Source organism: Macrotis lagotis, chromosome X, assembly GCF_037893015.1.
Source record: "Macrotis lagotis isolate mMagLag1 chromosome X, bilby.v1.9.chrom.fasta, whole genome shotgun sequence".
Classification (NCBI taxonomy): Eukaryota; Metazoa; Chordata; class Mammalia; order Peramelemorphia; family Peramelidae; genus Macrotis; species Macrotis lagotis.
The window spans coordinates 63,893,848-63,906,483 of NC_133666.1; positions in this window are offsets into that span (position 1 = coordinate 63,893,848).

A 12,636-nucleotide genomic window follows, 5' to 3' on the forward strand; every position below is an offset into this window, starting at 1 on the left:
TAATCGAGTTTAAATATTGAGCGTGTGAAAGCTCCATCAGCTTAGGTTTATCACCAAGTCTCTTGATATACTTAATCGTTAATTCTCCAAATATATTTCATTATGATTGCAGCCAGTCCTATAAAGAAATACATTGCTACTTTGACTGGTTTTCCATTAACACTAGAGGTGAGTTTGATGTCTAGTGCCATTTTTCTTCCATCAACCTAACCCAGCCATGAGCACAAACTCTCCCTCTAATCATTTAGATTTTCAATTACCATACAAATTTAAATGCATTCTATCTGCCAGTGTTCTATGTCCTAGGAATATGAGGATAAAAATGACAGTCCATTATTTAGGAGCTTATATTCAGTCACAGGAAATAAAGTAACATATGTATATAAGTTTTTAGAGAAGATGATCAAAGTGAATTAGAGAACACTAGCTATTGGGAAGATCAAGAAAAGCTGATTCTTCAAGGAAGATGTCTACACAAAAGCAGTTACCAAAAGGGTCCATTCAAAGTGTGTGTGTGGGGGGGAGCCACAGCCAAGGCCCTAAAGCTTAGAGATGCAATTCAGTGTGTGATGAATAAAGACCACTATGGTTGTATAGTAGAATGGAAGGGGTAATACAAATGAAGTGAAAAGAAGGTAAGTGAGAGCTGGGTTTTGAAGGGTTTTAAAAACCAAACAGAAAAGTGGATCATTTTAAATTTGCAGGTATTACGATAGACCTCTTTCCTGTGGCCGAGTTTCATCAATGACCTTTTCGGCCAAAAGTCTGTTTTACCTAGCAAGATTCTTAAAAAGTAAGCTGACAGTGATGAAGCTTCAAGTTAGAGCTATCTTCAGGATGGTCTTTCTTCTTCTGTATTTGATTATATGTAAGTTATGTAAATATCTTTTCATAGAATCACTTTACATGAAAGAACTAAACACAAAAATAATGATATAATTTTTAAAAAGCGAATACTTCCCTGATGACCAGTTTTCCGGGCCATAAACCCAAAAAGAATTTATGTTTTGGTTTTTGATTATCTTGTAATTCAGCCAGTTCTCATCAGGGTGGCTATATACATGAATTTTAAATGCTATCAGTTATTTTTATTTATAGTTTTGATTCCTTGGTAATACAAAATATACTTTGTAAAGGAGAGCAGGAGAAAAGTGAATTAACAGCTGCTGAGAGTCAGGAGGATAGATTTTATGCCTTATTGCTTCAGTGAGTGCATTAAATGAGGCCCAATAGTCTGATCGTGTAGCAAACACCTGCCCTCCCCTTCCTTCCAGGACAACATACAGAACAAAGTAATTCCCACATCTCTTTAAGGCATTCTTTTGGGGGGATTTTGTTTCTGTCTCTCAACCAACAAGCATTTCTTTCTTTGTTTCTTTCTTTGTTTATTCATATTTTATTTTCCCCAATTACGTTTAAAATTTGGGAATACCACTTCTCTCCCTTCTCATGCCCACGCCCCACCCCTCATCAAGAAAGCAAACAATTTCATATAGACTACAAGTATATGTCCATGGAAAACATTTTTATAATTACCATGTTGTGAAAAAACAGACTCCCATCGAGAAAAATAAAGTTAAAGAAATATGTCTCAATCTCTATTCTGACACCATCAGCCCTTTACCTGGGGATGGATGGCATTACCTGGGGATGGATGGCATTATTATTTTTTTAAGTTAAGTTTTTTCAAGGCAAATGGGGTTAAGTGGCTTGCCCAAGGCCACACAGCTAGGTAACTATTAAGAGTTTGAGGCCGGATTTGAACTCAGTACTCCTGACTCCAGGGCCGGTGCTCTATCCACTGCACCACTTAGCTGCCCCTGGATGGCATTATTTATCATCAATTATTCAGAGTTGTTTGGGGTCACAGTACTGCTGAGAAAAGGTACCTCATTCACAACTGATTATCCCACAATATTGCTCTTTCTTTGTACATAGTACATTTCATTTTGCATCAGCTCATGTACATCTTGCCAGGTTTTTCTGAGAGCATCCTGCTCATCATTTCTTGCAGCATAACTGTATTCCAATACAATCACATCCCAGAGCTTGTTCATTCTATTAATTGTATATTAGGGTATTCTGCTTCAGGTACCTTCATGGATGGTAGATGAAATTGTCTTCTGCCATAGGAAGCTTTCATGTGTTTTGGATAGATACCATCCCCACTCCCAACTCAATGAAGGGTTTAAGACCTTTCAGTTACTCTCAACTTGGTTTGGTCTCTAAGTCAAAACAGTTGAACTGGTCCTGGCTGCTGTATATGATACAACTTAGAGTCCCAGGTGGGAGTTGGATGAATCAGGTGGACACCAAAGGGAACAAAGCAGCCCTTAAAAGGATCAGGCAGTCGGCATAACAGAGGTATTTTGCTTCAACATAGTGGTGCCATTTTGGATGTCTTGGATGAGGTAGGATAACTGCATAACAACTCTATTACCACACATAGTTCAGGGATATGGTGAAGGGTTATATCAACAAGAGGACAAGTTTTAGCAGGTTCTACTAAGGTGGAAAACATTCAAGTAGGACCTTGGAGGAGATATGGGTATCACTGTCCAAGGTTTAAAGAAACTGACTACCAGGATGACTGCTGGGTGATGAACATTTGAGCCACAGAATTTTTTCCCCCGAGTCAGTTTTGTGAAGGGACTGAGTATGGTGATGAAATTACAGATCCTTGATAACTATTGAGATACTGTATATTTTAGCTAGCTATGTGTGCCTTTCCCCCATTTTTCCTCAGGATACTATTGGTTCCATTGGGACAGGGACCCTGACTAAATTGTCCACCTTTCTCAACATCGGTCATATTATTTTCTACAGTGCTTAGTTAATAGTAGATTAATGAACACTTTGACTGTATCACTTTGGCCTAATTTTAATTTGTCCACGCAGGAAAACTTTGCATGTTTTTGTATTTGTATGAATAGCTCCTTCATGTCTCATTGCATGAAAGGATGCCCAATGCTGCTTGCTGTGCCTTAGGCAAAGCCATGCATCTGATGACCCCATAATAGTCTTTATACTGAGGACCAAAACGGTATTCACAGCAAAGCAATAATTCCCCAAATAGAAGACTGAACAGAGCCTAGAGGGAACTAAGAAATTAGCAGCTGTTTAGAATCTCCGGGTGTTTGATGGGGGAATGGAGACATTTCTTTCTTTCTGAACTCAGTCATCATTCTCTACAAATATACTTCCTCCATCCTCTTTCGATTAAATTTTGCAACTCAATTCACTAAATTCCCTCTGCCTACTGAAGTAGATACTGCCACTAATCAAGGGACCAGTTTCCAAAAATGGAGCCATTTTATGGAGAATGGAGTTCATTATATACCTGTCATTTATCACTCTCCTTAGATAGAATTATAGTCCTCCATTTCCCAAAGAGGCCCCTATCCAAGGGAATGCCTGGGGTTAAGTGGCTTGCCCAAGGCCACATGACTAGGTAATTATTAAGTGTCTGTGACCACATTTGAACCGAAGTACTCCTGACTCCAGGGCCGGTGCTTTATACACTGTGCCACCTAGCTGCCCCTGGGTTTTCATTTTTAATGAACAACTAAGCCCCAGTCAGCTACATCATGTTACATGAAAGCGACTGTTCCATCTGAAGTTGGATTTTAAAGTCACAGCCCAAGCTTCTTTAGTCATGTCATTTTATTTAAAAAAAAAAAACATTTCCAATGAAAAACAGGGCTCTTATCTAAAAGACTCTGTGCTGTCTTCTACATATATAATTCCAAAGACCATGTGTGTTATTCCAACCCTGTACATTTCAAACTGATCTGTAGTCAGTAATGCATTTAAGAAGAGAACATTGTAGATTTTAGTACCTTACAATATAGTACTATTTAAAGAACATCAAACTAATATGTGATGAGTCATGTCAGTAGTCTTTCTGTAATTACCAGTGTCATTTGAAGTAGCTTAGTTGTGGAATGACATTCAGGCCTAATTTATTGCCTTGGGAACCTGCATGGTATTCACATACGCCTATTTCACAGATATTTTGAGCAACCCTAGAAAGCAAAATCTCATTCTGTATAAACAAGCATAGGCCTTCCCAGAATATAAGGCAAGGGGCATCTTCTTTTATGCATTCACTGGATAACAAGGATGTAAGTGTTTACAAACTTGGAAAAGGTCCCAGAGTAAAGGACATTTTTTTAGGCTTTTGCAAGTCAAATGGGGTTAAGTGGCTTGCCACACAGCTCAGTAATTATTGTCTGAGACCGAATTTGAACCCAGATACTCCTGAGTCCAAGGCAGGTGCTTTATCCACTACACCACACCACCTAGCCTCCCCAAGGACATTTTTAAAAGACCATTCCGTGGTGTCACAACTTTCCTTTGGTCTTCTCATGGCCTAGATGATCTCAAGGTTTCACTGGGTACCATGAGAGAGAGCAAATATTTGTCAGGGAACAATTTATAAACTATGTGCTGAGCACAAATATTCTTATACTTCCCTTCTACAGTCTTCAAAATCCACTGAAGAAATCCCCAGAGACTGCCATGCTTCCTGTTGATGATGATACCAGAAGTCACCTGGTGATTCGTATTGCCAGCTTATGAATAAATAAACCCATCTGGTGCATGAAGTATTTCAGAAGCTGTGCCCAGTGACAATACAGTATGGGTTGATGATTCACATGAGTCACTAAGTAGCAAGCCACTCAGGACAATCTCTGTCAACTTCTTGTGTGGCCCTCAAAAAGATATAAAATACCTATTTCAGATTGGATATGGTTACCCATGTTCTTTCAGGGTCTACGCAGGGTCTATCTGAACTTGACCAATGTGTTAACATCTATGCAAGTATGTCTGAAATATGGCTATCAGACTATCAGGGCCATAATTATTTCCTCTACACTGGTGGCGTGGAATATGTCCTATAGGTTTTACTTTGTCTTTTTAAAAAGAATCCCTTGTTCATGTGACCAAATCTAGTGAATTAAATTTCAAAAAACTAAAGCTTTGGTCCATCAGAGGCAATTTGCATGGAGGTAGTATGGTTTTAAGGAATGAGCAATTGACATTTTACTACCACTGTGACCTTGAATCAGAAGAAGAGCATGGATCATAAGCAAGATATTTTATTAGTACTATAAGCTAACCCTTAAAGGGAACAGTGTTGGTGGTTTAGGGATAGACTTAGTAATTAATTAAATTAATTAAATTAAAAATCTTACATTAAATAAAAAATTACAAATTCTGAAAATTAAAGAAGAGATTGATAAAACTGAAAATGAGGACACTATTGAACTAATCAAGAAAGCTGATTTTATGAAAAAAAAGCCACAAAATAGATGAAGCTTTGGTCCATTTGCTTAAACAAAGCAAAGAAAACCAAATTACCACTACTGAAATTGAAAAGGGTGAATTCAACATCAATTATGAAGAAATTAAAGTACTAATTCAGACCCAACTGTAGACCAATGAATATGACTATCTAAGTGAAATGGATGCATTTTTACAAAAATGCAAATTGCCCAGATTAGCAGAAGAGGAAATAAAGAAATTGAAACAGTCCCATTTCAGAAAAAGAAACTGAAGGAGCCATCAATGAACTCCCTCAGGTGAGATGAATTTACAAATGAATTCTAAGAAACATTTAAACATCATTCAATTCAAATTCTATAAAAAGTCATTTAAAAAATAGGTGATCTTGTCAAATTCCTTTTATAACACAAATATGGTGCTGATACCAAAACGTTGAAAAAGCTAAAACAGGGAAAGGAAATTATAGACCAATTTCTCTAATGAATATTTATGCAAACATTTTAAATAAAACATTAGCAAAAAGATTAGAGCAACGTATCATCAGGACAATATAGATAGCAGGCCTGCAGGGATGGTTCAGTATTAGGAAAATAATCAGCATAACTCACCATATTAATAGCAAATGCAACAAATTATATAAATATCTCTGCAGGTAGCGAAAAAGTTTTTAACAAAATACAGCATCGGAATGAATGGAGTTTTCCTTAAAATGATAAGAGTTATCTTTCCAAAACTATCAGCAAGCATTTTGTATATGTGCCTGTGTCTGTATGTTTGAGTGCGTGTATGTAAACCATAAACTTTTTCAATAAGATCAGGGGGAAACAAGGATGCCGATTATCATCACTATCATTCAATATTGTACTAGAAATGTTAGCTTTAGCAATAAGAGAAGAGAAAGAAATTGAAGGAATTAGAATAGTCAATAAGGAAATAGAACTCTTAATCTTTTCAGGAAATATGATGGTATACTTAGAGAATTCTAGAAAATCAACTAAAAATGTACTTGAAACAATGACCAACGTTGGCAGAAGTTGTAGCAAATAAAATAAACTCACATTAATCATTTCTATATATTACCAACAAAGCCCAGGAGGAAGAGGTAAAAAGAGAAATTCCATTTAAAGTAACTGTCAACAACATAAAATATTTGAGAGTCTATCTGCCCTAGACAATCCCAGAAACTATATGAAAACAATTGCAAAACACTACTCACAAAAATAAAATTGAATCCAGATCATTGGGAAAATGTCCATTGTTCATGGATAGGTAGAGTTAATATAGGAAAAATGACAATTCAAACTAAATTTAAATACTTGTTCCGCACCATAACAACCAAACTACCAAAAAATTATTTTATCAAGCTGGGAAAGTAGTAACCAAATTCATCTGGAGACAAAAAGAGGTCCAGAATATCAAGGGAAATCATGGGGGGGGGGGGAATGCAAGGTAAGATGATCTAACCATATAGGATCTAAAATTATATTGTGAATCACAAAACTGTTTGATACTGGCTAAGAAATAGAATGGTGGATCAGTGTAGTTGATTAGGTTCAGAAGAAACCACAGTAAATTAGTAAATCTACTGTTTGATGAGCTCAACGATTCTAGCTTCTGCAGTAAGAACTCACTATTTGACAAAAAGTGCTGGGAAAACGGGAAAATAATATGATAGAAACTAGACATAGACCCACATTCCACAGCTTATACCAAGAGCAGTTCAAAATGGGTACAGGAGGGGCGGCTAGTTGGCGCAGTGGATAGAGCACCGGCCCTTGGAGTCAGGAGTACCTGCATTCAAATCCAGCCTCAGACGCTTAATAATTACCTAGCTGTGTGGCCTTGGGCAAGCCAGTTAACCCCATTTGCCTTGCAGAAACCTTAAAAAAACATACTAATATAATCAATGATTTAGAGCAGCTTTTCTGAGATACCTTTAATTTCTTCATCTGCAAACTACCTGTTCATATCCTTTGACCATTTATGAATTCGGCAAGTTGCTCATTTTTGTCATTAGTTCTTCAGAACCTGAGAAACAGCTAAATGAACTTCCCCGAGTCATGGTGGTATTAATTTCTGATCATATTTCGAGATGTAGATAAGCTTTTCACTCAACAGTATCCAAATGCAATAAAACTTATCTCTGTGTCCATAGAACTCTCAAAGAAGCAACAGTCAAATAATGAATCAACCCATAGGACTGAGCTGATAGATCAGTTCACAAACAACCATATATTAAGCACCTACTATGCACTAGGCATAGGCAGGTACTGTGTGTGTCAAGTTCTGGGGATACACATGAAGGCAAGAAAAACTCCAGTAGTTCTTTATTTTTTTCCTTTTTGGTTTTTGTGAGGCAATGGGGTGAATTGACTTGACCAAGGTCATATTGCTAAGTATTAAGTGTCTGAGACTGATTTAGAACTTGGGTCCTCTTGACTTCAGATCAGGTACTCTATCCACTGCAACATTTAGCTACCCCCAACCATTTCTCTCAATTAAGAATTTCACAGTCTAGGGGCAGCTAGGTGGTGCAGTGGATAGAGCACCGTCCTTGGAGTCAGGAGGATCTGAGTTCAAATCAGACTTCAGACACTTAATAATTCCCTAGCTTTGTGGCCTTGGTCAAGCCACTTAACCCCATTTGCCTTGTAAAAAAACTAAAAAACATTTCACAGTCTAATGGGGCAGACTATATGCAAACAACAATGGACCAACAAGATACAGAGAGGCTCATTTGGAGATTGTCTCAGAGGGAGGGCTCTAAGATTATGAAGAACTGGGAAAGGTTTCTTCCAGGAGCTAGCCTTGACTTGAAGGAAGCCAGAGGCCGAGCTGAGGAGGGAAGGAGTCCCAGACATGTAAGTCCCCCAGTGTGAATGATGGAATAGAGAAATGGAATGTCTGTATTTGGGGAACAATAATGAGAACATCAGTGTTACTGAATCTCAGCGTATACGACAGGGAGTAAAATGGAGTTGGCGAAACTAAGGACTTTAGTGATAAGAACTTTCTTTTCTGTTTTTTTTCTGACTCTTCTATAACAGTACCTGCTAAGGACCCTGCACAGGAACTATTCTCTGATGACTAGATGACTCGGGGATCAAGGTGAAAGGCAGAGCTCTTTGGTTCCCCTACCTTTTGATGGCAAGTGGGGATATGGAGACTAGAGACTGGCAAGTCCCAGCTCCACAAAGTTGACTCCTTTCCATGACAAGTGCGAAGACTGGGCTGGGAGCAGGTTGCTGTTGTGAGTGGGCAATGCTCTTTCCAGGTCTTTTTGGGTTCAAGGTCCTGGGCTTTGTGCATTGAGATCTAATGTGATGGATAAAGTGGTTGTAATGGTTGAGCCTGCCTGGCACATGCTACTTTCTGTTCCACCCTCAGAATGCCTCACTGCTTCAGGGAGCAGCCTGGAACTGTCAGGAGGCTGTATAGTATGTTCTTAGCCCATCATTAAAGAGCCCTGTGAGTTACAGGAAGGAGGAATGTAGTTTAACAGGCTACTCAGAATTTTCTCTGTAAGATACTTAGAGGGCAGCTAGGTAGCATAGTGGATAAGAGTATGGGTCCTGGAGTTGGGAGAACCTGAGATCGAATCTGGCCTCACACTTAATAATTACCCAGCTGTGTGACCCTGTGCAAGTTACTTAACTCCATGACCTTGGAAAACCATTCCCCCCAAAATAATTATAATAGCCTTACAGATTCAGAGTTGTCAGGTACTTTAGAGGCTATCTAACACGCTACTCATTTTGCAGATGAGGAAACTGATCAAGGTTACAAAGGTAGTTAATGGTCAGGATTCAAACCCATATTCTCTAATAAGTAGTAGGCATTATATTAGGCAGCCTCCCAGAACACTAAGGGAGGGAGGGGAGAGAAAGAAAAGAAGTCCCAGGATGGAACCTTGAAATATACCCATGTTTAGGAGTCAGGAGATAGATGATAAACTAGCAAGAGAAACTGAGACTAAAAGGTCAGGTGGATAGAAGGACCAAGGAAAACAAGGTTCCTATAAGCCAAGGGAAGAAAGAATATTCTCCAGGACCAACCCAATCTGCTTCATGTTTGTTGAATGAATAAATGATCATGTTTGTTGAATGAATAAATGATCATTCCCTTAAAGTTATCTTTTTTTGTATATCATGGACTCCTTCAGCAAACTGGTGAAATCTAATTTGATCTTTTAAATTCATAATTAAAGGAAAGCCAAAATTCATTTAGATGATAGGGAAAATATAGACCTATTTTTCCCATTCCAGTTCATACCCTTGAAATCAATCTATGAATTCTTTGGATGGAGAATGTCTTTTTTTCAGTTGTGAATGTATTTGCCCTCTTGGGACTTGTCTGACTCTATATATTGCTTCTTTTTAAAAGTTGTGACATTATGGAAGAGGTTAAGCCTTAACTTACCCACCTATTTCAGGGTCTTGTGTGAATTGAACCTAGCAGTATGTGTATGTATGTAAATGTACATGGAGTACATACTCTACTTTTCAAACCCATGGGCAGGTGCTACTTTGCCTTTTATATCCCAGAATTCACCAGTCTCTCTCCAGAAAGATTCTTCCTCCCTTGTTCAACATGGTTTCCAACTGTGGGCAGTCAGTGGACAAGGTCAGGCAGTATCTGCCTCTTCCAGTCTCTCTGCTGTTGGCTTGAATGTCCAGAAAGTGTCCTCCCAGCCTGTGATCCCAAGCTCCAGGGGCTGGGTCTCTGTTCAGGTCTGTGAGGCCCCCATGGTTGCTTCCTGCTCAATCCTAACCTGCCTGTCACACTCCATCTCCCACAATGCCCACTAAATGAAGAGAACTTGACCCTGCAAGAAGGATGGGCCACCAATGAAGAGGGGTGCAAAGTGACTCTAAGTACAACAGAAGGTAGGTTGCTACGGCATGGTCCCCTGGCAGAACACAGGCTTTGCAACTGAGCTCCTGTTGGTTGCAGTGAACAATCCTGCACCTAAAGAACAAATGAGAAGATGTGAATCAGGTTTGTCTGCTATGAGAATGCTTTATGTATCTGAGATGTGTGTCAGCCTAATCCAAATGTTCATTGGTGTGAAACTGCTCATTGGTAGAGATGAATGTCCTGGTCTTTGGGAGAACTGGGGTAAGAAAGAAGCGGCTAGAGATATCTATTCTGCCTCTCTTCAATTTATAGAATGATACTTCCTACAGGCCTTTCTACCCATAGGACCTTGCTACATTTATTTAACTGGGATTTTTTCAGTTTTGTTTTATTTTCCTAGAACATTCAGAGGGGCAGTTAATCTCCAGAAAAGACTATGATGTAAAAAACAAGAAGAATCAACAAAACTTTTTTAGAGTTAAATATGCTCTTATTTGATCTCTGAACTTTTTTTTTTGGTTTTTGCAAGGCAGTGGAGTTAAGTGACTTGTTCAAGGTCACACAGCTAAGTCATTATTAAGTGTCTGAGGTTGCATTTGATATCAGGTCATCCTGACTCCAGGGCCAGTAATCTAACCACTGCACCACCTAGCTGCCCCAAATATAATTTCTTATAAAAACGTTGTTACCCATTTGATGCTCATAAGAAATCTGCTTTTTGTTCATTTGTTCACTGTTTGACTCTTCATGACCCCATTTGGGATTTTCTTGGCAAAGATACTGGAGTGCTCATTTTAAAGCTGACAAAACTGAGGCAAACAGGGTGAAGTGATTTGCCCAGGGTGGCAAAGCTAGGAAGTGTGGCCATTTCCCACCTTTAGCTCATTTTCTTGCCCCTTATTTGTTTCTTGAGTTCAGTTCTGCCTGTGATGACCTGGGATTGCAGGTTTTGGAAAGAAAAATAGAGATTTATTAAAAGAAGTTAGAGCATATTAAGAAAGTAATAGAAAAGTTCAAAAGAGTTTAAAGAAAAGACCACATAGATTGCTGATTGAATTGGCCATGCCAGCTGGTCAGGGTTCAGCAGGAGACTGGAAGGTAAAAGAGGATGAGCCCCTTACTCAATCTCCTTAAATTCTCTCCCAGAGTCCATGGGAGGGCTCCCACCTGGGAGTGACCCAAGTCCCTCATTGGAGATTTTGCCTTTTGGAGAGGGGTCTCTTTTGGGTGGTCTTGGGTGTTTCCAGGGCCTGGACTCCCAGGCTGCCCCAGAGAAACACCACAATCCTAATCAGGCTGCAAGTCTGGCCCTCAGGTGGGGCCTAAATTAGATGATAAAGGAAGAAGCAAGATGCCCTTTACAAGGCAAACAGAAGACTGACAAAGTTTGTCTCCAACTGATCTCAACACTCCCATGCCCATGTTTCTCTGCATCCATTTTATAGGTGAAGAAAAGGCAAGCAGGGTTAAATGACTTACCAGGGATCACACAGCTCGAAGTGACTGAGACAGGAGTTGAACCCAGGAAGATGAGTCTTTTCTGACTCCAGGCCCATTGTCTTATCTGCTGTGCCTCCTGCCTGCCATGAAGTCAGTGCTGAGGGAAATATGAAGTGGGGTGGTTGGGGGGAATATGAGATAAATAAAAAGATGTGGTTTCCTTGAGAAATTGCATTCTGAAGAACAATAAATGTGCAAGTAGCACAAGTATTTACTAAAAGACCAATTAGGAACTATGAATCACAAAGTTTTCACTTGGGTTAGAATATCAAAGTGACTGTCAGTGAGACATAACCCCAAAGAATTCTTCTCAGCCCCCCTCCACCCTCTACAGAGGAAAGTGTAGACTTCAGAGATAGCCCTTGAAAGACTTCTGCCTTGGTCAATCCATCAGGCCAAGGCACTGTGCTGGGGGAGGAGATAAAAAGCCAAAAAGGAAATAGCCCCTTGCCTCAGAGAGTAGGCAGTTGGGCTTGGGGAGGGCGTTAGAGGATGGGAAGAGACCAAATGAATACATGTGCATATGAAACAGACCAAAATAAATACAATATGATTTGGAAGTAGGAGACATGACAACTGGAAGGACAAAGAAAGGGTCCATATAGGAAGAAGTCTTTGAGTTGTGCTTCAAAGGAAACTATTGAAAGAGGTGACGTGGCAGCTCCTGCCAGACATAGGGGACAGCCCTTACAAGGTCCTGAGACAGGAAATGAAATCCAATGTTTGAAGAGCTGCAAGGAGGCCTTTGCTTCTACTCCACTAGGGTGAAATTGCCTGAACCAAGATGCTTCAGGTAAAATCAACCAAGTTTCAGCTCTGTTGTTACCTAGCCAAATAGCTATGACTGGGTTATTGGGAAAAGGGCCACCCAGACAGCAACTGGCCTGCTAGATTTGCCTTCCTCTGTGGAAAGTCCACAGCCCTTACTTGAAGTTAAGTTAGCGTTGAATTTCACTTAGCTCTTCTCTGCCTCCAGGTGTAGGCAGTATA